Below are 23,549 nucleotides of genomic sequence, written 5' to 3' on the forward strand. Positions count from 1 at the left end.
GCCCTTCTTCCCATAGTCATCACAGTGTAAGAAGAAACACTCAGGGCAAAGCTGCCGTTAGCATTCACTCCCTTGTTAGAGGACTGGCTTTTACTTGGGTTTATAAATCTATTGGTTCCATTCTTTCTTTCCAGCTCAGCAATATAGTTATATTTTATATTTTATTTGTTTTGATAAGGAGGGTTGTTCAGTATACCTAATCAAACATGCTGCCAGAAATGGAAGTCTTTTCTACACTATTTAAATTTTTTTCATATCACATTATATATAAATGTTCTTTAAGTTTCATCAGCTCTTTATTTTTAGAAACAGGAACAGTAAAAATTATGAATGAGTTAAATAAATAATGCTTCAAGATCAGCCCCCATCCGCTATAGATAGTGTTGTTAGTGAGAGATTAAAGAACAGACTATAGCAATGTGTATAGTAAGAGAATATGGCTGTAAAATATATTTAGAACACAGAATTTTGTATTAGGAAATCTAACTATCGTTATTTTATTGTTATTTAATTTTATTGAAATGACTTCTATGAATTGAGAATTACTTTCTGCATATCTCTGAGTGTCATGTTTCTTAGTTATCCTATAAACAGTGGTTAATGTGCAGGTGGCTGAGTAAAACTGAGTTAGAGATACATGAAGAAACAAATTTCAATGGATAAACATTCTATCATCACCACGAGAGACTGCAGCTCCTGTTTTAGAGAGATACCAGTGTTTTATCCATTTTAGTGTCACCCTTCAATGAGCATGTGAAACAACATGAAGGTTGAAGAAAAGTGACTCTTAGTACCCTCGTTTCTTAGGTTTCTGTTGCAAGACTACTCATCATGTTGCCACCATTATGCCTCTTTTTGTTCCCAGTATAAAGCATGTTAGCACTGTCCCTGTTGCTACCTAATATGAGTTGTTATGCCTATAATAAAACGTTATTCTAGGAAGCATCTGAGTTCAGTGTTGAGGGAACATGAGTTTGCCACATTCAATAGGAAAAAAGAAAACCAAAACATTTTTCTCTTTTCCTTTTCCTGGACAAAAATGATGAAACCTCTTAGATATGTCTCAGAAAAGGAAGCAGAGAAATATGTACCATGAAATCTAGTTCCCAGTGCCCTTCCATATAGAGCCACTTACTCCTCACCTGCTTGCATTCTACAGTGCTTGATTCTACAGAAAACTTGTTAGAAAACAACTTTTGACAATTTAGGGATTGATCATCTCTAAAAAATAAATTTACATCATTCTGATGGAACATTGTGGAGTGTCACCTGAAAAGTATACTTGCCTTCAGTTTATGGTAACCTCAACATCCAGAAACCCAAATTATCTCTGAAAATTTGTAAATTGCTTTGTAAAGAAGGCCTCAATCTCATTATCATGGGGTTGTGCTGAAATTCATTATGCAGTCCTATATCTGAACTGACTGGGATAATTTTCTCAGCGTGACATAAATCCTTAGATGGTAGAGACGGATGATCATTGTGAGAAGAAACCACATTTCCTTTTTTTTTCTCTTTTCATTGTTAAATGGTTCAATTGCATTTCTCACTTTAACTGGCTCTAAGTCACTTACTTGTCATGGCTGAATTAGGTTTGTTAACAATGAAGGAAATTCATTCTTCTGAAAAAAGAATCAATAGCAGTAGGCAGTGCCCTCCAAGCAGGAAAAAATATATAATTTCAATGTTCATCATTTAAAATTGTGGAATTCTTATCTTGAACCCTTCTTTTCCTTTGAATATACAATATTAAAATACAACTATACAAGTGATTTATTTCTGAGAAATTCAGCTGAGCATTACAGAAAGAAGATGGGCTTTGAATTCAGACAGACGAGAGTTTGAATCCCAACTCTGTTATTTAACAGCTATATGACTGGCTAATTTATTTAATTTCACTGAATATTAGTTTCCTTCTTTCCATAGTGGGAAATAACAGTAGTTACAGTGCTGTAGTAAATATTGAAGTAGGTCAGTGATGTATTTAATGTGCTTGTCACTCAGTAGGTACCTAAGAATAGTTGGAATTAGCATCACTTCATGGTTGTTTCTATTGTAGTGTTATTATTTGTTATATAACTATTCTGCTGTGTTTTATATATTCAGAGAGAAAAACTTTTAGAAGCAAATTAGCCTGGACAAGTTAAAATAAAGAGCTTAGTCAGAGAACGCTTGAATGATAATTAAACATTGATAAAGGGAAAGGGAAAGGTAATTAAATTAATTGGTTGCTAAGGTATTTTTCCCAATTAAAAGTCAATCCCATGGGATTAAATAAAGACTTTCTGTGTGTCAAAATTTCATTTACTATTCCATTATTCATCCATTCAAAAACAGCACATTTATGTAATGTGAACTATATGCTAGGCATTGTGGGAGAGGAAAGATCAAGGGGTAGGAGCATGCAAAGAGAAATTCATCTGATAAGCAAGGTACTTTTTTCAAATCATAAATATACAAAAAAATGCTGGGGCTTCCCTGGTGGCCCAGTGGTTGAGAATCCACCTGCTAATGCAGGGGACACGGGTTCGAGCCCTGGTCTGGGAGGATCCCACATGCCGCAGAGCAACTGGGCCCATGAGCCGCAACTACTGAGCCTGTGCGTCTGAAGCCTGTGCTCCGCAACAAAAGGCTGAGATAGTGAGAGGCCCGCAGACCGTGATGAAGAGTGGCCCCTGCTCACCACAACTGGAGAAAGCCCTCGCACAGAAACGAAGACCCAACACAGCCAAAAATAAATAAATAAATAAAATTTTTAAAAAATGCTTATCCTCACCAATAAAGAATACAAATTAATAAAAATACCAAATAGGATTGAGAAATATTAGAAAGACTAATAACATTTAAAATTGGCAAAGAGAGAGAGACATTCTCACCTACTGTTTGGGAGAGTATAAATTGTTACAATTATTCTGGGGAGGCAATTTAACAATATCTACCTAAATTTAAAATGTGCAAGCCTAAAATTCCAATTTTAAGAATTTAGCCTATAGAAATAATATCTTGATGACATAAAGATATACATACAAAGAGGTTTTGTTGCAGCATTGTTTATAATGGCAAAAAAGGAAGGGGGAGGGCAACAGAATAGTGTATATCTGTATTAGCTATGTATTGCTGTGTAACAAATTATCCCCCCAATTATCAGTTGAAAACAACAAATATCTATTACCTTATTTCTTTAAGGGTCATGAATTTAGTTTTGGCTTAGCTGGGTGCTTCTGGCTCAGAGTCTCTCATGAGATTACAGTCAGGATGTTGACCAGGACTGGAGCCTTTGAAGACTTGACTGGGACTGAAGGATCTGCTTCCAAGATGACCCACTCATGTCTGTTGGCAGAGGACCTCAGCGCCTCTCTACATGGACCGTGTGAACCTTTCCATGAAGCTTCTTGAGCATCCTCATGACATGGCAGCTGTATTCTCTCAGGAAAAATGATCTAAAAGACAGCAAGAAGGAAGCTACAATGTCTTTTATGAACTAGTCCTGGAGATCACACATTATCATTTCTATAATATTCTATTCATTAGCACCAAGTCACCAAATCCAGTCTAAGTTCAAGGGAAAGTGAATTAGGCTCCATTTTTGGAAGGAAGGGTGTTGAATGATTTATGGATGTATTTTAAAACTATTTAACTTGTCCTCTGGCCACAGATTAAAATTATTCTCACATAGAAAATATACTCATCCCCTTCCAACACCCCCCAACCAACCCCATTTCAACAATTTATTGCATCGGTTTAAAGTCCAGAAACATGTCAACTTAATCAGATCCAGGTGAGGCTTTGGCTTGTCAGGTGTCATTCCTTAAGTGCAACTCCTTGAGTATGGTTTCTTAGATCTCAAGCCCTGTGAACTAAAGAGACAAGTTATCCATATATATATATACATCCATATACACACACATAAATACATACCTGAAGGGATAACTCATCCTATATATATACATATATATGTATGTATATATATATATGGGACAGGCACAGGATAACCACTCTGGACATTCTTGTTCAAAAAGAGAAAAAATGGGATGTCCAAAGCAGTCACTCTTCTATAGCAATTCTGAAATCCACTCAGCTACATGTTAGAAGTTCTTGACTCAAACTCATTCCTACTCCTGACCAGGAATGATTGTTCATGGCTCTTGGCTTCAAGAACCTCTGAAGGTCACCTGGCACATCAGGTACATTTTCTACTTTCCTGATTCATTCCTCCTTTTCCTTGAAAGTTAGCCTATTTTGGAGCTGTGTAGTTTTCTCAGTAAAATTTTGGAGTTCCAAATGCCTGTTTTCATTGTGTACTATCTCCTTCAGTCTAAGCTGGTGTTATTTCTGTAATTATAATTATTTTTAGAAACTCTGTGGGCCTCCCATGAATCTTATCAGGGTTCACTTCATTAGACAAAAGCCACACCCACAAATCTCTTCAAGGTAAATTCTTCTCTACCTTGAGCTTCTGCTGAACTATGGAAGGACAGTATCTTTTAGGTTCTTCAAAGCTCTGTTGTTTGAACAGTTCTCTGAGGCACCATCTTAGATCTTCCTGAGGTCATAAGCAAAGTATTTTAAAGCTATACTCTTAGCCTCATCTCTAAACTAGGCTTTTTTGGCAGTGGCCTGGAATTGATCTTTGCTGCAAACCCATTTCTTCGTTTTAGTTTTGTTTGCCATCTGGAAAGACAGAATTTTTTAAAAACCATCCAGTTCTGGCTTCTTTGTGTTTAACAATCCTTCCTTTGGTTTCTCTCTTTCCTCTCATATTTCATTACAATCAGCAAGAAGAAACCAGGTGGCACCTTCAGCATTTTACCTGGAAATGTCCTTAGCTAGATCACCTGGCACATCAGGTACATTTTCTACTTTCCACATTACCTCATGGGACAGTCTTACTAAACTTTCTGCCACTATGTAACAAGGATCCCCTTTTCTCCAATTTCCCTAAAGCTGTTCCTAACTTTCCTGTAAGCTCTCACCAGAGCCTCCCTATGGCAATCAGGCCTCTATTAACACTTTCTGACACTCTCCTCAAAGCCTTTACAGCCTTTGCCCACTACCCAGTTCCAAAGCCACTTCCACATTTTTAGGTACTTAATAGATAGCACTCAACTTACAGGTATCAAAATCAGTATGATTATCTACTGCTGTGTAACAAATTACTCCAAAACATAGCAGCTTATAACAATCATTTATTATATCACAATTGCTGTGGGTCAAGAATCAGGAAGCAACTTAACTGGGTGGATTTGGCTCAGGGTCTGTCATGAGATTATAGTCAAGATGTCAGTGGGGCTGTTTTCACTTTTTAAAATTGAAGTATAGTTAATTTACAATGTTGTGTTAGTTTCAAGTGTACAGCAAAGTGACTCAGTTTTATATATATATATATATATATATATATATATATATATATAAAATCTTTCTCAGATTATTTTCCATTATAGTTCCATTATAGGTATTACAAGATATTGAGTACAGTTCCCTGTGCTATACAGTAGGTCCTTGCTGTTTATCTATTTTATATACAGTAGTATATATATGTTAATCCCAAATTCCTAATTCATCTCCTCCTCTCCCTCCCGTGGCATTCTTTTAAAGGATTCAGTGGGGCTGGGGGATCCACTGCCAAGATGGTTCACTTGAATGTGTACTGTCAGAGGGCCACTGTTCTTCACTGGCTGTTGGCATGGGACCTTAGTTCCTGGCCATATAGGTCTTTCTTCAGGGCTTCTTGAGTGTCCTCATGACAAAGAACTGGCTTCTCTCAGAATGAGTGATCTGAGAGAGAAAGAGAAAAAGGGAAGCTGCAATGCCTTTTATGGTCTAGTCTCAGAAGTCACATAATGTCACTTTCACCACATTCTATTCATTAGAAGTGAGTCACTAAGTTCAGTCCTCAGTCAGGGGAGGGGAATTAGGCTCCACTTTTTGGAAAGGAGTATCAAGAATTAATGGACTTCTTTTACTTTGTGAATGTATTTTAAAACCATATCGATACCCATTAAAAATAATGAGGTATGTTAAAAATACTAACTTAGAAAAGCATTGTTGATATATCATTAATTAAAAAGAACAGAGCAAGTTTTGTGATATGTATAGCAATGACATATATGGCGTGATTTTTTATTTTGATAGAAACCGACCAAATCTTACATATGTAGGTGTAAGCATAAAAGTTTCTAGAAGCTTACAGATGAAAATATTGATAGTGCTTACAGAGGTATGGTAGGTGGTTGGAAATGAACCTAGTGGACTGCAGAGGAGTGAGTTTTACAGATTACATTGAAAAAGAGGAATAATTACAAGTAATTTTTTACTCCTTCTTTGTGTCTTTCTGTGATTCCAAACTTGCTAAAATAAACATGTATTGCTTATATAATTAGAACGTAGCAAGTATGCATAACAGGGAGATATTTTACTTTTAGCTATAAACATTGGATTGAGATTGGAAGAGAATGGAGATGAGACCTTACCCAAATCTCAACATAATGATCAAAAGCCCAACAGGAACACCAGTTTGTTAGTATTGAAGATCTGATTTGTTGAAAGTGGATAAAATCAGCCCTGTAAATGATGAAAAATATAATTTCAATTCTATCTGTTGGACCACAGGGTGTTGACAAGATTTTAAGGAAGAATATATAACAAAGGATTTCTGACTAATATGGCAGATTGAAGCATGCCTTCCCTACTCTCCTCTCCTGAAATTCCACTACAATATCAATAAAAGATGAGATAGACATACACACACACACACACAAATAGAAGAAGAGGGGAGAGGGAGGTAGATATTTTTTTTGCGGTACGTTGTGGCCCCTCCCATTGCGGAGCACAGGCTCCAGACGCGTAGGCTCAGCGGCCATGGCTCACGGGCCCAGCCGCTCCATGGCATGTGGGATCTTCCCAGACCAGGGCACGAACCTGTGTCCCCTGCATCGGCAGGTGGGCTCTCAACCATGCGCCACCAGGGAAGCCCGGGAGGTAGATATTGATACAGAAAGAGAGAGGGAGAGAGAGTTTGCAAGAGAGAGAGAGAGAAGGAGAGAGAAGGAGGAGAGAGAAAGGGAAGGGAACAGGAAGAGAAAGAACAGGAAGGAAGACAGTGGTGTCATTTTGGCAGCTGGAAAGCTGATGGATTAGTGGTGACTGACTCCTTAGACCTGTGGAAGCTGAAATCTAAGCCTACAAGAGCTGAAGCTAAGAAGTATGTCAACTCATGCCAGGGATTTCCAAAAAAGAAAGCTCAGGAATTGAATCCACCAAGTACTTCAAAATATTGGGGAACAGGTAGGGAAGAAAACAGAGTGTTGATTGAACATCTACATAGGGTGTACCCAGATCCTTCCCTCTATACCATTCCCCAGCTGGATAACTGCCTCTTCTTGAATCTGGCAGAAAACTAGAGGTTTACTCTCTGGAGATGTCAAACCAGAGGTCTCCGGACTTAGGGCATTCAGCAGAGAGGAGGACGGAGTACCATACCAAAAACAGGGGAACTGAATGAAAGCCTCTATTCTAAACAACCTCTTCCATGGTTCAGCTCTTAGAATGCTGGCAGTCATATTTAAAGGCAGGAGATTAGAGGATTCCTCTCTGAGGAGGAAAGTGATCAGCCAAAGAGGAAAATGAGAAAAACAAAATAAACTACTTGCACTTGGGAGACCCCTAATGAAATGGCTGTGTTCTACTCAAATATCCTTCAGTGAAGCCAAGTCTTTAATAAGCCCTATTCTCTCTTCTCACAGTTTTAAGTCCTCTTTCTTAAATATGAGCAAAATAAGAATAACAAGAGATTTGGGGGAAACTTTTAACATCAGAGAGACCAAAACAAATGGAAAAAGGTAGCACAGATGAAACAATATAGGAAGCAGAAAAAACAAAAAAACTATAATCATCTTCAGGGATGATTACATCCCTGCATTACATCTATGACACATGCACACAAAAGTTATAAAAACAACATTTAGAAAACCAACTAGACCTTAGAAATTTAAAAATATGATACAAGAAATTACAATTCTGGAATAAAGTTTAGAATGCATTAATGATAGGTATATAGAAATTTATCAAATAAAAAAGTTAACTATTAATTCTAGGGAGAACATAACATTATATAAGAAAAGAATGTAATATAGTACTTGGCTAAGATAAAAATAATGTTCACATAGACAAAATAATGCAAACTCAAATACTGATCTATTTAAAAATATGATATAGATAAATGTGTGGGTAGATGAAGAAGGAGTCTGTGCGGTGTCCACGGGAGTCATGATGTATCTTCAACAGTGGGGAGAGCCTAGAAAATCTCTAAAATACAAAATTAATAAATAGTAGGATAAACTTGCTCATTAGAAAGCTGTGGTAGGTATCTGTCATTTCTTTTCAGGCTGTCTACCTCCTTTTGAACAACATACTGTTATATTTGGGGAATTTACCACCATATGAATCCTGTATCCCCAAAATAAACTCCCAAATTCTGTTCCAGTGTCCTTTTCAGCTAGCACAGACACATGTGACCTGGGCTCCACCAGCAGGCTCACTCCCATGAGCTTCTGATCTAGAAGTGAGCGACTTGAGGAAGGTGATCCCATATGGAAAGCATTTGGCTGTTGAGGGCTGTGGCAGAACAATTCAGCTTCGGAGGGCAGCCACAAGGTTGAGTTCCAGAGCAGAATTGACCTCCATGGGGCACGTGGTGGTAGAATGTGTCTTTTTTCAGGGGAGTCTGCTGTATGGTTTTTTTTTTTTTTTTTTTTTTTTGCAGTACGCGGGCCTCTCACTGCTGTGGCCTCTCCCGTTGCGGGGCACAGGCTCCGGACGCGCAGGCTCAGCGGCCATGGCTCACGGGCCCAGCCGCTCCGCGGCATGTGGGATCTTCCCGGACCGGGGCACGAACCCGTGTCCCCTGCATCGGCAGGCGGACTCTCAACCACTGCGCCACCAGGGAAGCCCTGCTGTATGGTTTAATCCCTGTTCTTGGAAGCTTAGCATCCCCATGAGCTACCCCACGTCTAGAGTCAGTCTGTTGTTTCCAAGTACCTAACAACCCTCAGAACTACAGAGGCAAATACGAAAAGAATAGCTAAAGAACTTGAAATGGTTACCCCTGGGAGTGAAAATCAAGGGTGGGAAGAGGTTGATCAGGAAACTACTGTTTTTTGTCTTTTTTGTCTTTCTCTTGGGCTTTCTAACCATGACTATTTGACTCTCTAGCTATGTACATATATAAGTTTGATAAAAATTAAAACGGAAACAAAAGAAAATAAAGAGACAATAAACTATCTTTTGGAGAGTATAAATGCACCAGAGAGTGCTACCTCTCCTTTTTTTGTCTGTGGGAGACATCACTAACCGATAAAACTCTCATTCCCTACAGAGGCTGGAATCTCACTCACAATCCTTCCCAACACTTATTTTTAGGTATATTGGAGTTCGGTCTTCAGTTGAAAACTCTTTGCCATTCTTGGCCTAAGAGGAAACGCTCAGTCTTGCATTTCTGAACTTAAGTGAAAGCAAGCCCAGAATATGTTTCACAGTATACAGAATTAGAACATATATCCTCATTCTGAGAAATACCTTTATTAAAGGATGTACGTCAGCGCTATAGAACTCTGTTATTCCAGTGAAATTGCTACAGTTGAAAGAAGTCATTTAGGTTTCTGAACATTAACATGAAGATATACTTTGAAGCTTTACAGAACTATGATTAATAGAATTTTATTACCTCAGAGCTTTCAAAGTAGCTTAATCTCTTCACTAGCAGTATTGGCATAGCATTTTATAAGAAAAGCATGTTCCTTCAAGTCAACATATAGTTAATTCACATCGGGAGATGAGGCTACTATGACAACATGACAATTTATTGTGGTTTTAACACCTTTGGAAAAGGAATTATTAACAGGAAGAGAACAGAAATGCTTTGTGATAGAAAAATAGAATACCAGAATTACCTGGACAATTTTTAACAGTCATTTGCAAGGACTTATTGGCACTCTTTTATTTTGGTGTTCTTTCTTTCTTTTTTCACTTCTATGACACAGTGGTAGGATTATTTGTTCTATAATGAAAACGAGTTTCTGTACAAGATTCAAGAAGCATACTTAAATCCATCGAACACAGCATCTGTTAAAATCTCCTGGAATTAAAGAAAATGTTTAGCTGGATTTATTTCCAAACTTTTAATGAAATATAGAACAATTGAGAACTAATTAGAGATCTAATAACCCTCTCTACTATTTCTACAGTTTGGACCATTGCTTTATGTAGAGAGAGGTATATCAAAAAATCACTTTCTAAACAGCTTTAGGGTAGACATGAAATTGAATAGAAGGAATACATTTTTCTCTGAATCTGAATCTACTGTCTTCATTGTAAAGGTACAGAAAGAAGTTAGCTATGAGATGAAAGCCTTACGTGAAATGTGTAGAACAGGAGCTAGTGGGTTCCCTCAGAGCTTCCTGACACATCCATGGCATCTGTGCTATTCCTCAAGCAGGACACATCTGCACTGTTTTTGATTCTTCCTGTTCTTTCACATTTTTTTCTCAAATTGAAGTATAGTTGCTGTAAAATATTATATTAGATTCAAGTGTTTAACATAGTGATTTGACAATCAAATACATGACAAAATGATCAACACAATAATTCTAGTAACCATTTGTTGCATACAAAATTATTACAGTATTATTGACTATATTCCTTATGTTGTCTATTACATCTTGTGACTCATTTATTTTACAACTGGAAGTTTGTACCTCTTAAACCCGTTCACCTATTTTGCCAAACTCTCCCTCCTCCTCCCTGGCAATCGCCTGTTTGTTCTTTGTATCAATGAATCCATTTCTGTTTTGTTTGCTCATTTGTTTTGTTTAGATTCCACATATAAGTGAAATTGTACAATATTTGTCTTTATCTGACTCATTTCACTTAGCACAATACCTCTAGGTGCATCCATGCTGTCACAAATGGCAAAATTTTATTCTTTTTTATGGCTGAGTAATATTCCAGTGTGTGTGTGTGTGTGTGTGTGTGTGTGTGTGTGTGTGTGTGTGTGTGTATACTACATCTTCTTTGTTCACTCATCTATCCATGAGCATTTAGGTTGCTTCCATATCTTGGCTTTTGTAAATAATGCTGCAGTGAATATAAGGGTGCATATATCTTTTCAAATTAGTGTTTTGTTTTCTTAATGTAAATACACAGAAGTGGAATTGCTGGATCATATGATAGTTCTGTTTTTAATGTTTTGCAGAACCTCCACAGTGTTTTCCATAGTGGCTGTACCAATTCACATTCTCACCAGCAGTGCACAAGGGTTGCCTTTCTCTGCATACTTGCCAACACTTGTTATTTATTGTGTACTTGATAATTGCCGTCTTAACAGGTGTGAGGTGGTATCTCACTGTGGTTTTGATTTGCATTTCCCTGATGATTTGTGATGTTGAGTATCTTTTCATGTACCTGTTGGCCATCTGTATGTCTTCTTTGGAAAAATGCCTATTCAGGACATCCACTTATTTTTTAAGTGGATTGCTAGTTTTTCTTAAAAAAAAATTGAGTTGTATGAGTTATTCTTATATTTTTTGATATTAACCTCTTATCAGACATATTTTCAAATATTTTTCCCATTTGGTAGGCTGCCTTTGCACTTAGTTGATATTTTTCTTCTTGGTGTAAAAACTTTTTTAGTTTGATATAGTCCCATTTGTTTATTTTTCCTTTTGTTTCAGTTGCCTGGCTCCAATGCCAGCCAAGGGCACCTGCCAGGCCTGGTGAAGTGTGGGGGCCGCTTTAGAAGAGCGCCATGCTGTTGGGTTCATGAGTGAACCCAGGGTTAATTGGTTGCATGGGGAGAGTCAGTAATGGCACCTGCCAGCACTGGGCCAGCTAGGTAGAGGGTGAGCTAGAAAGAAAAAATCCAAACAACAAAACTGGCATCCACCAGCTCCTTTATAAGAAAAAGTTCCATCAGATCCCTGCCCCTCAGGCACATACCCTAAAATTAGTCAATGAATCTCCAGGTGCCTTTCATACTGCTACTTCTGTGCTGGGCCTTGGAGTTTTTGTGCGTGCCCCTTAAGTGTGGATTCTCAGTTTCCTACAGCCCTCTGGCCCACTTTGATATAAGTCCCACTTGTTTTCAAAGCCAGATGTCATGGGGGCTCATCTTCCCTGTGTGGGTGCCCTGGGCTGGGGAGCCCAATGTGGGATTCGGAGCCCTTGCTCCTCAGGGGGAACCTCTGAGGCTGTGATTTCCCTTCTGCCTGTGGGATGTGGATCCCAGCCAGACTGTGTCTCTGCCCCTCCTATTCATCTCAATGTGGCTTTTACCCTTTACCTTTTTACTTATTTATTTTTTGGCCATCACGTGGCATGAGGTATCTTAGTTCCCCTACTGGGGATGGAACCTGTGCCTGCTGCAGTGGAGGCGTGGAGTCTTAACCACTGGACCGCCAGGGAAGTCCCTACCCTTTATCTTTAGTTGTAGAACATCTTTTTTGCTAGTCTTCAGGCTGTTCTCAGAGATAGTTTCCCCATATGTAGTTGTAAATTTGGTGTGTCCATGGGAGGAGGTGAGCTCAGGATCTTCCTACTCTGCCCTCTTGAACCATCTCCACACCTTTACCCTGGCATTTTTCAGTCACACTTTCCTATTCCTTGGAATTTGATTGTGTCTTTTTTTTTTTTTTTTTTGCAGTACGCGAGCCTCTCACTGTTGTGGCCTCTCCCGTTGCGGAACACAGGCTCTGGACGCGCAGGCCCAGCGGCCATGGCTCACAGGCCCAGCCGCTCCGTGGCACGTGGGATCTTCCCGGACCGGGGCACGAACCCGTATCCCCTGCATCGGTAGGCGGACTCTCAACCACTGTGCCACCAGGGAAGCCCTGATTGTGTCTGTCTTGTCTTTATTTTAATCACATGGCTAATGTGCAAGGGCACATGTTTATAGCTTGAATTTTCTGGCCCACAAAGTCTCAGAGGAGGTTGCATCTCAGGTCCTGGAGAGGAAGACCCAGCAGGGCATGGTAAATGAGATATGGGGCAATGTGGGTAATGACACAGTATTAGACAAAGCATCAGAAAAACTAGGCTCCCAAATTCTGCCAAAGCAGTGGAGCGACTTTGGATAAGCCACTTAACCTCTGAATCTCATTTCTCTCATCTGTGAAATGAGATGATTGGGTTTAATCATCTCTAAGATCCTTCCCTGTACCCAAATCCCTTAATATTGATGTGGCATGTCTTAATCTTTTAGGATTCCTATGGATGAGTGTTAAACATAGAAAGTATGTAGGAAGGGTAGCCTGTATTCTCTTAGGAAAACCAAAAAACATGACCAGTGTTAAAGCAGTGCCAAGACAAGTAGAGTTCACGTAGGAATCCATTTGAGTAGTTTAAGGTTGCTGTGATTATGTCTAGTGAGAAAAATGTATTAAGAAACTGAGTATAAAATATCTTTATAGGAACTATCTATGTAAAGAACAAAGCTTCGGGCTTCCCTGGTGGCAGTGGTTGAGACTCTGCTTGCCAATGCAGGGGACGCGGGTTCGTGCACCAGTCCAGGAAGATCCCACATGCGGCAGAGCAACCAAGCCCGTGAGCCACAATTACTGAGCCTGCGCGTCTGGAGCCTGTGCTCCGCAACAAGAGAGGCCGTGATAGTGAGAGGCCCGCGCACCGCGATGAAGAGTGGCCCCCGCTTGCCACAACTAGAGAAAGCCCTCGCACAGAAACGAAGACCCAACACAGCCAAAAATAAATAAATTAATAAATAAATTTTTAAAAAATAAAGAACAAAGCTTCAAGAAAAATGGAAAGTAAACTCCCTAAAGGCATAAAGTGACTCACATATGTTTTTAGTTGTTTGTGTTTAAACAATGTATAAAAAGGAATAGTATACTTTTTTGGTAAGGAGACTTAACTTGGTTGGGTAGAATATGGGGGGCGGGGGCAGTTCAGATCACAGCCTTATCCCTATCTCACAAATTTGGGAAAATTAATTATTTTTCTTTATTTTTGGTTCATCATCTGTTAAACTTTGAAGGTTTACTGTTTACTTTTTAGTACTGTATAAAGGAAGGTAATTCAGCAGAGTGTTAGGGGACAAAGACTGTAGAGTCAGACAGAACTGGAATTGAATCCCAGTTCCATGACTTACCTCTCATGTGTCCTTGGGAAAATGAAGTAATCTCTCTGAGCTCAGTTTTCTCATCTGTGAGGAGAGAACAGAAATCTTCTGTGACAGAAATCTTCCATTTTTGCCTGCCAGGCATTTTTCTGCCTTCCTGTAGGGACACTCACTCCACGTGCTTAGCTCAGTAGGGGTTGAGCTCTATTCTATTTGCATGGTTGGATATGACCTGGGCCTGGTCAACCACATTGCCCACCTCCCTAATCAATCTCAACTTCAGGGAGAGGCAGAATGCCCAAGGGAGCCAATCAGACAATTCCTTGGGATTTTACTACCAGAACTGTAGAGAAGATGCTTCCCTTTTGTTTGGGTTACTAAGGGGGTAGAATATAAGTTTGAGTCTATTGACGCCCACCATGATTGCTATAGGAAGAGAGATTTTGGCGAGATAGAGATGGGGATAAGGATAGGGATATAGATTGAGCTTGAGACAGAGGAGAGGATAGAGATAGAGCTGGGGAGAGGAGTAGAGTTAGGGATAGGAATAGGAATACAGTTAGAGACAGGTATAGAGATAGAACTGGAAGTAGGGATAGGGACGAGGGTGAAGCTAGAGGTAGGGACGGGGATGAGGGTGGGGCTAGAGGTAGTGAAGGGGAGGAGAGTAGGGTTAGAGGTAGGGATAGGGATAGGGATAGTACCTTAATAGCACTGTTTGAGCCCTGGATCCAGCTGAACCACTACCCCCAGATCCTTTGGCTAATTGAGCCAGTAAATTCGTTTTGCTTAAACTAGTTTGACTTGTGTTCCTATCATTTACAACTAAAAGAGTCTGAACATAATACTTATCTCATGGAGTTATGGCAAAAATTAAATAGAACAAAGCATGGAAAGCACATACCACAGGGCTTGGCAGGGACAAGTTGCCACAGTGGCCATTATGATAAGAAATTAAAGCTAACGTGTACTTATTTATACTTTTATGCCATTTTTTACCCTAAGAAGGTTCAAGACAAAGAAGGTAAAATATAAAAAATTTAGGGCTTCCCTGGTGGCGCAGTGGTTGGGAGTCCCCCTGCCGATGCAGGGGACGCAGGTTCATGCCCCGGTCCGGGAGGATACCACGTGCTGTGGAGCGGCTGGGCCCGTGGGCCATGGCCGCTGAGCCTGCGCGTCCGGAGCCTGTGATCCTCAGCGGGAAGGGCCACAGCAGTGAGAGGCCCGCATACTGCAAATATATATATATATATATATATATATATATATATATATATATATAATTTAAAACAGTATAGTATAAAATGCTGATATGGTTTTTAAAAAAAATAATTGAGGCTCTGTCACCTAGACAGCTAAGGAGTTGGAGCTAGGTTATTTAAAGTGGGGGGAGTGCTTCCTAGTGGAATGAGTCCCTAGTTGACCCATTCATTCATTCTTTTTTATTTTTATTCAGTTTATATACATCAGGTGATTATATGTGCTTGTTACAAGATGTACAAGGAAGAAATGACTGATTTCTTGCTTTTGAGGAGCTTATAGTTTAACATGAAGGATTGTGATACAATAATTTGACCCGGTGCAGTGCGTATAAGAGAAAGGACACAAGGGTTTGCTCTGTCTGGGGGAACATGAAGGTTTCAAAGAGTGGAGTGAGCATCTGAGCTGAGATTTGATATTTCCATGTTGTTGAGCACAGGGAGGATGTCCTAGACAGAACAAACCCAAACCTGTAGTGGGAGGAAGTGTGGCCGTATTGCTGAAGCCTGGAGCTGGGGTTAGGAGGAACAGCAAACGTGAGGCTGGGCAGGGAGGCTGTCATCAGATTTTGGCAGGCCTCATGTGACGAGTCAAGGATGTTAGACAGGCAGGACTGGCTCCTGGGAGCACAACAGATAACGTGGATGGCTGGGTTCAGAGCAGGAGAGAGGCAGCATCAAGGTCAGGTGTGGAAGAAATGGCCAAGACACATGTATCTGTTAGGATTCCATTTGCCTGTGCACGCAACCGCAGACAAACAATGCCTTGAACTAGAGGTTTATTTCTCTCTTTCACAAAATAATGCGAAGATAGGCAGCCAAGGACTGGTGAGTTTCCCCAGGTGTCAGAGCACAGGCTCCTTCCAGCTCTCTGTGTGGACCTCACTCAATATTTTCACATGATGCCGCTGGAGCCTGAGTCGTCAAATTATGTTCCAGGCAGCAGGTTGATGGAAGGGGTCTAAGAAGGGTAGAGTATGCACTCCACACAATTCCATTTAATTCTTGCTGTCTAAAATGAGGTCATTTGTCCACCCCTAGCTGCAAGGAAGACTGAAAATTGTACATTTGAGTGGGAAGCAATGTATCCAGCTAAAACGCAGCATGATATTCCTATAGAGGGGATAAAAGGGATTTTAGGAAGCAATAAGCAGGTCTGATACTGTACCGGAGGGGTGAAGCAGTGTGACACAGATGAGGCTGAATGCAAAGCTTTCCGTCACTGCTAAAGGGAAGAAGCAAGACCAAGTTGACTGAGGAGGAGCTTCAAGATGGCGGAAGAGGAAGATGCAGAGATCGCCTTCCTCCCCACAAATACCTCAGAAATACCCCTACATGTGGAACAACTCCTACAGACACCTACTGAACGCTGGCAGAAGACCTCAGACCTCCCAAAAGGCAAGATCATATAAAGATGATACAAATAGATGGAGAGATATACCATGTTTTTGGATTGGAAGAATCAACATTGTGAAAATGACTCTACTACCCAAAGCAATCTACGGATTCAATGCAATCCCTATCAAACTACCACTGGCATTTTTCACAGAACTAGAACAAAACATTTCACAATTTGTATGGAAACACAAAAGACCCCGAATAGCCAAAGCAATCTTGAGAAAGAAAAATGGGGCTGGAGGAATCAGGCTCCCTGACTTCAGACTATACTACAAAGCTACAGTAATCAAGACAGTATGGTACTGGCACCAAATCAGAAATATAGATCAATGGAACAGGATAGAAAGCCCAGAGATAAACGCACACACATATGGTCACCTTATCTTTGATAAAGGAGGGAAGAATATACAGTGGAGAAAAGACAGTCTCTTCAATAAGTGGTGCTGGGAAAACTGGACAGCTACATGTAAAAGAATGAAATTAGAACACTCCCTAACACCATACACAAAAATAAACTCAAAATGGATTAAAGACCTAATGTAAGGCCAGACACCATGAAACTCTTAGAGGAAAACATAGGCAGAACACTCTATGACATAAATCACAGCAAGATCCTTTTTGACTCATCTCCTAGAGAAATGGAAATAAAAACAAAAATAAACAAATGGGACCTAATGAAACTTAAAAGCTTTTGCACAGCTAAGGAAACCATAAACAAGACGAAAAGACAACCCTCAGAATGGGAGAAAATAGTTGCAAATGAAGCAACTGACAAAGGATTAATCTCCGAAACATACAAGCAACTCATCCATCTCAATATCAAAAAAACAATACAATCCAAAAATGGGCAGAAGACCTAAATAGACATTTCTCCAGAGAAGATATACAGATTGCCAACAAACACATGAAAGAATGTTCAACATCATTAATCACTAGAGAAATGCAAATGAAAACTACAATGAGATATCATCTTATACTGGTCAGAATGGCCATCATCAAAAAAATCTAGAAACAATAAATGCTGGAGAGGGTGTGGAGAAAAGGGAACCCTCTTGCACTGTTGGTGGGAATGTAAATTGATACAGCCACTTTGGAGAACAGTATGGAGGTTCCTTAAAAAACTATAAATAGAATTACCATATGACCCAGCAATCCCACTACTGGGCATATATCCAGAAAAGACAAAAACTCTAATTCATAAAGATACATGCACCCCAATGTTCATAGCAGCACTATGTACAATAGCCAAGACTGGAAGCAGCCTAAATGTTTTGACAGATGAATGGATAAAGAAGTTGTGGCACATATATACAATGGAATATTACTCAGCCATAAAAAGGAACGAAACTGAGTTATTTGTAGTGAGGTGGATGGACCTAGAGTTTGTCATACGGAGTGAAGTAAGTCAGAAAGAGAAAAACAAATACCATATGCTAACACATATATATGGAATCTAAAAAAAAAATAAAAAAAGAAATTGGTCAGAAGAACCTAGGGGCAAGATGGGAATAAAGATGCAGACCTAGTAGAGAATGGACTTGAGGATATGGGGAAGGGGAAGGGTAAGCTGGGGCAATGTGAGAGAGTGCCATGGACATATATACACTCCCAAACATAAAATAGATAGCTAGTGGGAAGCAGCCTCATAGCACAGGGCGATCAGCTAGGTGGTTTGTGACCACCTAGAGGGGTGGGATAGGGAGGGTGGGAGGGAGGGAGATACAAGAGGGAAGAGATATGGGGACATGTGTATATGTATAACTGATTCACTTTGTTATAAAGCAGAAACTGACACACCATTGTAAAGCAATTATACTCTAATAAAGATGTTAAAAAATAAAAAAATAAAAGAAAAAAAAGAAAAATTGACTTATAAAAAAACAAAACAAAAAACAAAGAAACAAAAAAGAACAAATTGATTTGTTCAGGCAACAATGATCACAAGGACAAGCCCACACTCACGCATGCACTAGTGCATTTGTTTTGCTCCATAAAGATCTGCATACTTATACACATGTGTGCATATATGCACATGCACATATACTTACACGCACACACTATACAACAGATCAAAAATGTTGCACTACAGTTCCAAGTAGGTTGGTCACAGAGATTAATAACAAACATGAAGTAGCCCTGTCAATTCCAAAATCCAGATGATTCAGCTTTCTTTTTAATAATGGTAAAACCAGAAACAGCCTTATAAATATTTTTAAACATAAACTCCTAGGCTGTATTCCTTACAAAAGTTTTCAAGTTCAGGGGAATTCTGAATATTCTATAATACCAAAGGATTTGGGGGGATTTGGGAATTTTTAAGAGCTAAAATTTAAATATTTTAGGTAATAGTCAAACTAAGTATAGTCATTAAATCACTGTTTTAGACACTGTGTGTATCTGTAAATCAGACTGGTTTTCAGATTCCCAGGACAATAAGTCATTAAAATAAATAGTCCAGCGGGTTTTAGTATCAGCAAAGAACAACTTACGAAATCTATGACACTGTTAGATTTCCATCTGTTCCAGGAGCTGTTGACGATACATGTGAGGTTACCCAGGCACTATTTCAAAATGATGTGAACTGTAGGGACCTTTAATCATTTGCAGAGTCACTATGTGAGGAAGCCACATGCCAGGTGCAAGACAGCAAATGCAGTCTCCTATTTACCAGGTTCATGTCACAATTCATTCCCATTATGGCAGGCTGGTATTCAAAATCTGCTTGAAACTAGACAAACATATGCTGGATGGCTGCATGTTTCTCAGGCTCATATATTATGCCTAGCAGGTTTCTGGATAAATTAATTTATTCCTGATCTGCAAGAATCATTTGGAATTGTCTCTGGACATCCATGTCAAAACCTTAAAGTGCTAGAGACTAAACCAGGATGAAATTCCCAGGCTTCCCAGGACCATGACAGAGCCTTCCACATTTGATGTTAATATATTGTAAAGTATGTGCTGATGAATTACAAATGGTGTCACACAGTCTTTGCTTGTTGTCATATTCATTCAAGATTTCAGAATTTCAAAATGCATTTTCAATATGATTCAAGTGTATAAATATTAAGGAGGCATTGACCTTTATCAAAATGATTTTTTCCTGTGTTAAAAAGATCAAAATTTAACATAACAGGGCACACGATTTGACATTGCTGTAAAGTGGTTGATGAGGAGAACTGTATCTGCCCCCAAATTATTCACATGAGGACTGTGAAACCTTTCATTTGCACTTTTTTGGGGAATGGCAGGAGTGTGAATGGGAGCTGGGGGCGAAAGAGGAATATTGCAACTAGTGAGAAAAGAGTAAACTGAAGGATGTCAGTTCTTTAATTAACATGCTGCTTGTCATCTTTAGCACAGAGAATAACAAAACCCTGCAGGCACTAAATAAAATGAGCCTTTGAGAGGTTTCTCATCCTAGGCAATCTACAGTCTGTGTCAATTTGGAGTCACTGATGCAAACATTTTGTTCAAATACTTTATTGTTTGCTAGTTGCATGACATCCACAAGAATGTTTTCAAGGTTAAATGAATATTTTGATAAGTCAGAGTGTGGGATTCTGTGAAGTGGGCTCCTTGAGGCAGATCAGGGACCTTGATGAAGAAAATTGGAGCTTCACCTCAAGTCCCCAGACCACTGATATGCTTACACAGCTATCAATTCCCCCCCACACCTTTTTTTAAAAAAATTTTTTACTTTAGGTGCTTTTTTATTGAAGTATAGTTGATTTAAAATATTATATTAGTTTCAGGTGTACAGCACAGTGATTCAGTATTTTTACAGATTATAATCCATTATAGCTTATTATAAGATAATGGCTATAATTCCCTGTGCTATACAATATATCTTCATTGCTTATCTATTTTATACATTGTAGTTTGTATCTCTTAATCCCATGCCCCTAATTTGTCCCTCCCCCCTTCCCTCTCCCCTTTGGTAACCATCAGTTTGTTTTCTATATCTGTGAGTCTGTTTCTGTTTTGACATATTCATTCATTTGTATTATTATTTTTGTTAACATCTTTATTGGAGTATAATTCCTTTACAACGGTGTGTTAGTTTCTGCTTTATAACAAAGTGAATCAGTTATACATGTACATATGTCCCCATATCTATTACCTCTTGCGTCTCCCTCCCTCGCACCCTCCCTACTCCACCCCTCTAGGTGGTCACAAACCACCGAGCTGATCTCCCTGTGCTATGGGGCTGCTTCCCACTAGCCATCTATTTTACGTTTGGTAGTAACACCCACTTTCTCTCTAACAGGATTTATGACTGGAGTCAATCAGTTCCAGCCTCAGGGGAGCCCAGAGCAGAAGAAAATAAAACAGTAAAAATACTGATTTTTGTCTTACCTCGTCAGAATCTTCAATTTCAGGGGCAAATGTTTTGGGCAGCTTTATGACCACCGCATCATTCCCCACACCATTAGAGCAGCAATCACATTGAACTTGTTCACTGCCATGTCCCCATTTTCTGGCCCAGTGCCCGGCACATAGCAAGTACTCAATAAATATTTGTTGAACAAAAAATAGATTCCAGGGTCACATGATTAAAACTACCTCTTCAAACTAACTTAGGAAACATCCCAGGGAGTTTCAAGCAATAATTAAAATCTTATATTATGACTCACGTCCCAGAAACTTCTTAAGGGACTTGTGAATTGCTAATATGCTAACCTCTCATTTTGTAAAGAATCGTTGTTTGTGCTTCTGGACTTATATGCTAAAAATAATTGAGGTATTTATCTACTCGTAACTGTAGAAAACGAGTCCAAACTGCAGGAGCTTTCTGTATTAAAACAACCCTCCCAAAAAAGATTTACTCTTTAGGGGAATAATATAAATTGTGGGACATTTTAAATTGTGATTACATAGACAATTCTAATAGTACATCACCCCATGGAAGAATAATACATTTTATCCAACATTTTCATCTCTTTCATTGGGAAGGGAAGTCCTTTCATGAAAACATCTTACACAGCAGCCATCAGGGGGCATCATCAGTGTGATCGTAGCATTGGGGAACCTCTGTTCCTATGTATTGGGCTTCCCTGGTAGAACAGTGGTTAAGAATCCACCTGCCAATGCAGGGGACACGGGTTCGAGCCCTGGTCCAGGAAGATACCACATGCCGTGGAGCAGCTAAGCCCGTGCGCCACAACTACTGAGCCTGCGCTCTAGAGCCCGCGAGCCACAACTACTGAGCCTGTGTGCCACAACTACTGAAGCCCGCATGCCTAGAGCCCGTGCCTCCATAACAAGAGAAGTGCAACAAGAGAAGCGCACTGCAACAAAAGAGTAGCCCCCGCTTACTGCAACTAGAGAAAGCCTGCACACAGCGACGAAGACACAATGCAGCCAGAAATAAATAAATAAAAATAAATTTTAAAAAAATAAATAAATAAGTAAACATATGTATTGTCATTTGCTGGATACTCCCTAAAATGTGAATACTTAATAATTTAATTTTTAAACGGTTGCTGTGGCACTGGCTGCTACTTATCACCCAATACATTGTATAAATGAGTTATACAAGCATGTTATGAAAGATGATCTTGGCCTATTGACCCATGATATTGAGATCTATTCGTTCAAAAGTCTACTGGCATCATGCTCAAATTTTTACACATCCAGTTCTTTTAAAAATAGCCCCAATAAGCAGATTTTTAGCCATTTAGAGCCTAACTGCTTTGTATACCCTGTGAAACCTTTCCCAAGGTTGTCATGATACCTGTCATGTCGTGATAAGGTAGAGCCCTGTGGTTATGAGATCCCAAGCTGCTATGGCCCTTCGGAGCTCTCTGACCCAGAGACTTATCACCCTCTCCTATCCTCCTCTCCTGTGAGGTCTCTTGCTCTTTTCCTCCTAGATGGTTGCCCCCACATTGTAACTTCTGGACTTTCTCCAGCAGTGATGGACTTCCCTTCTCACACAACTTCATCCAAGTGCTACCCATGTGAGGACACAGCAAGGAGACAGCTGTCTATAACAGGAAGCGGACCCTCACCAGACACCAAATCTGCCAGTGCCTTGATCTTGGACTTCTCAGACTTCAGAACTGTGAGAAATGTTTGTTGTTTAAGGCACCCAGTCTATGATTTTTTTGTTACAGCATCCCAAACAGAATAAGACAACAATCATCATAGGAGAAAGATTACAGTCAAGGTTCAGAGAAGTGTGAGCAGGAAAGATATTTGGGGAACAGCAAACAGTCCAGTGGTTTAAATCATACAGTGCATGCAGGGAATGATTGGGAGAAAAGTTTGAAAAGTGTGTTTGGGTCACATTAGAAAGCCCTTAAATACCAGGGCCCTGAATGCCACTGATTTTGGCTGGCAGTAGAGGGTCCCTAAAGGCTCTTGAGTGAGACAGTGATGTGATGGGAGCTGTGTGCCTGTAAGATGTATCTGGAAACTGTGAAGACTGGACCAGAGAGGGGGAAGACAGGAGATTAAAAAGATACCACTTCAGTGGCTTTGTAGTAATCCAGCAAGATAATGAGAGTCTGAACTAAAGTGGTGGAGGGGGAAGATACAAATAACATTCAGAGGTTATTGATCATTCCTCCAACCGTAATACAGATGATGCCATCCTAAGTGTCTCATTCTGTCTATTTTTATCGTTGATGCTATAGGTAGCCAGACAAACTGGCATTGCTTGTAGCATGATTATATTTCTTCACAACACATCAGCATACTCACAAAGAGATCTTGAGCTTCCCAGAAATACAGAGTACATAGGTAATTTACCAAACTGATAG

General features: G+C 39.7%; 1 protein-coding gene across 1 annotated transcript in view; it reads right to left on the reverse strand.

The window, feature by feature from the left end:
* Positions 1-23,549, reverse strand: part of DEUP1 (deuterosome assembly protein 1) — a 210,387-nt gene that overhangs the window by 96,982 nt on the left and 89,856 nt on the right. The window contains exons 5-8 of the mRNA XM_067038290.1: positions 14,156-14,209; positions 10,411-10,560; positions 6,471-6,561; positions 3,173-3,440 (exon numbers count right to left, since the gene is read on the reverse strand). The gene's annotated coding sequence lies outside the window, so the exon portion shown is untranslated. The remainder of the gene's footprint in view (positions 1-3,172; positions 3,441-6,470; positions 6,562-10,410; positions 10,561-14,155; positions 14,210-23,549) is intronic.

This window comes from Kogia breviceps, chromosome 7 (genome assembly GCF_026419965.1).
Source record: "Kogia breviceps isolate mKogBre1 chromosome 7, mKogBre1 haplotype 1, whole genome shotgun sequence".
NCBI lineage: Eukaryota > Metazoa > Chordata > Mammalia > Artiodactyla > Physeteridae > Kogia > Kogia breviceps.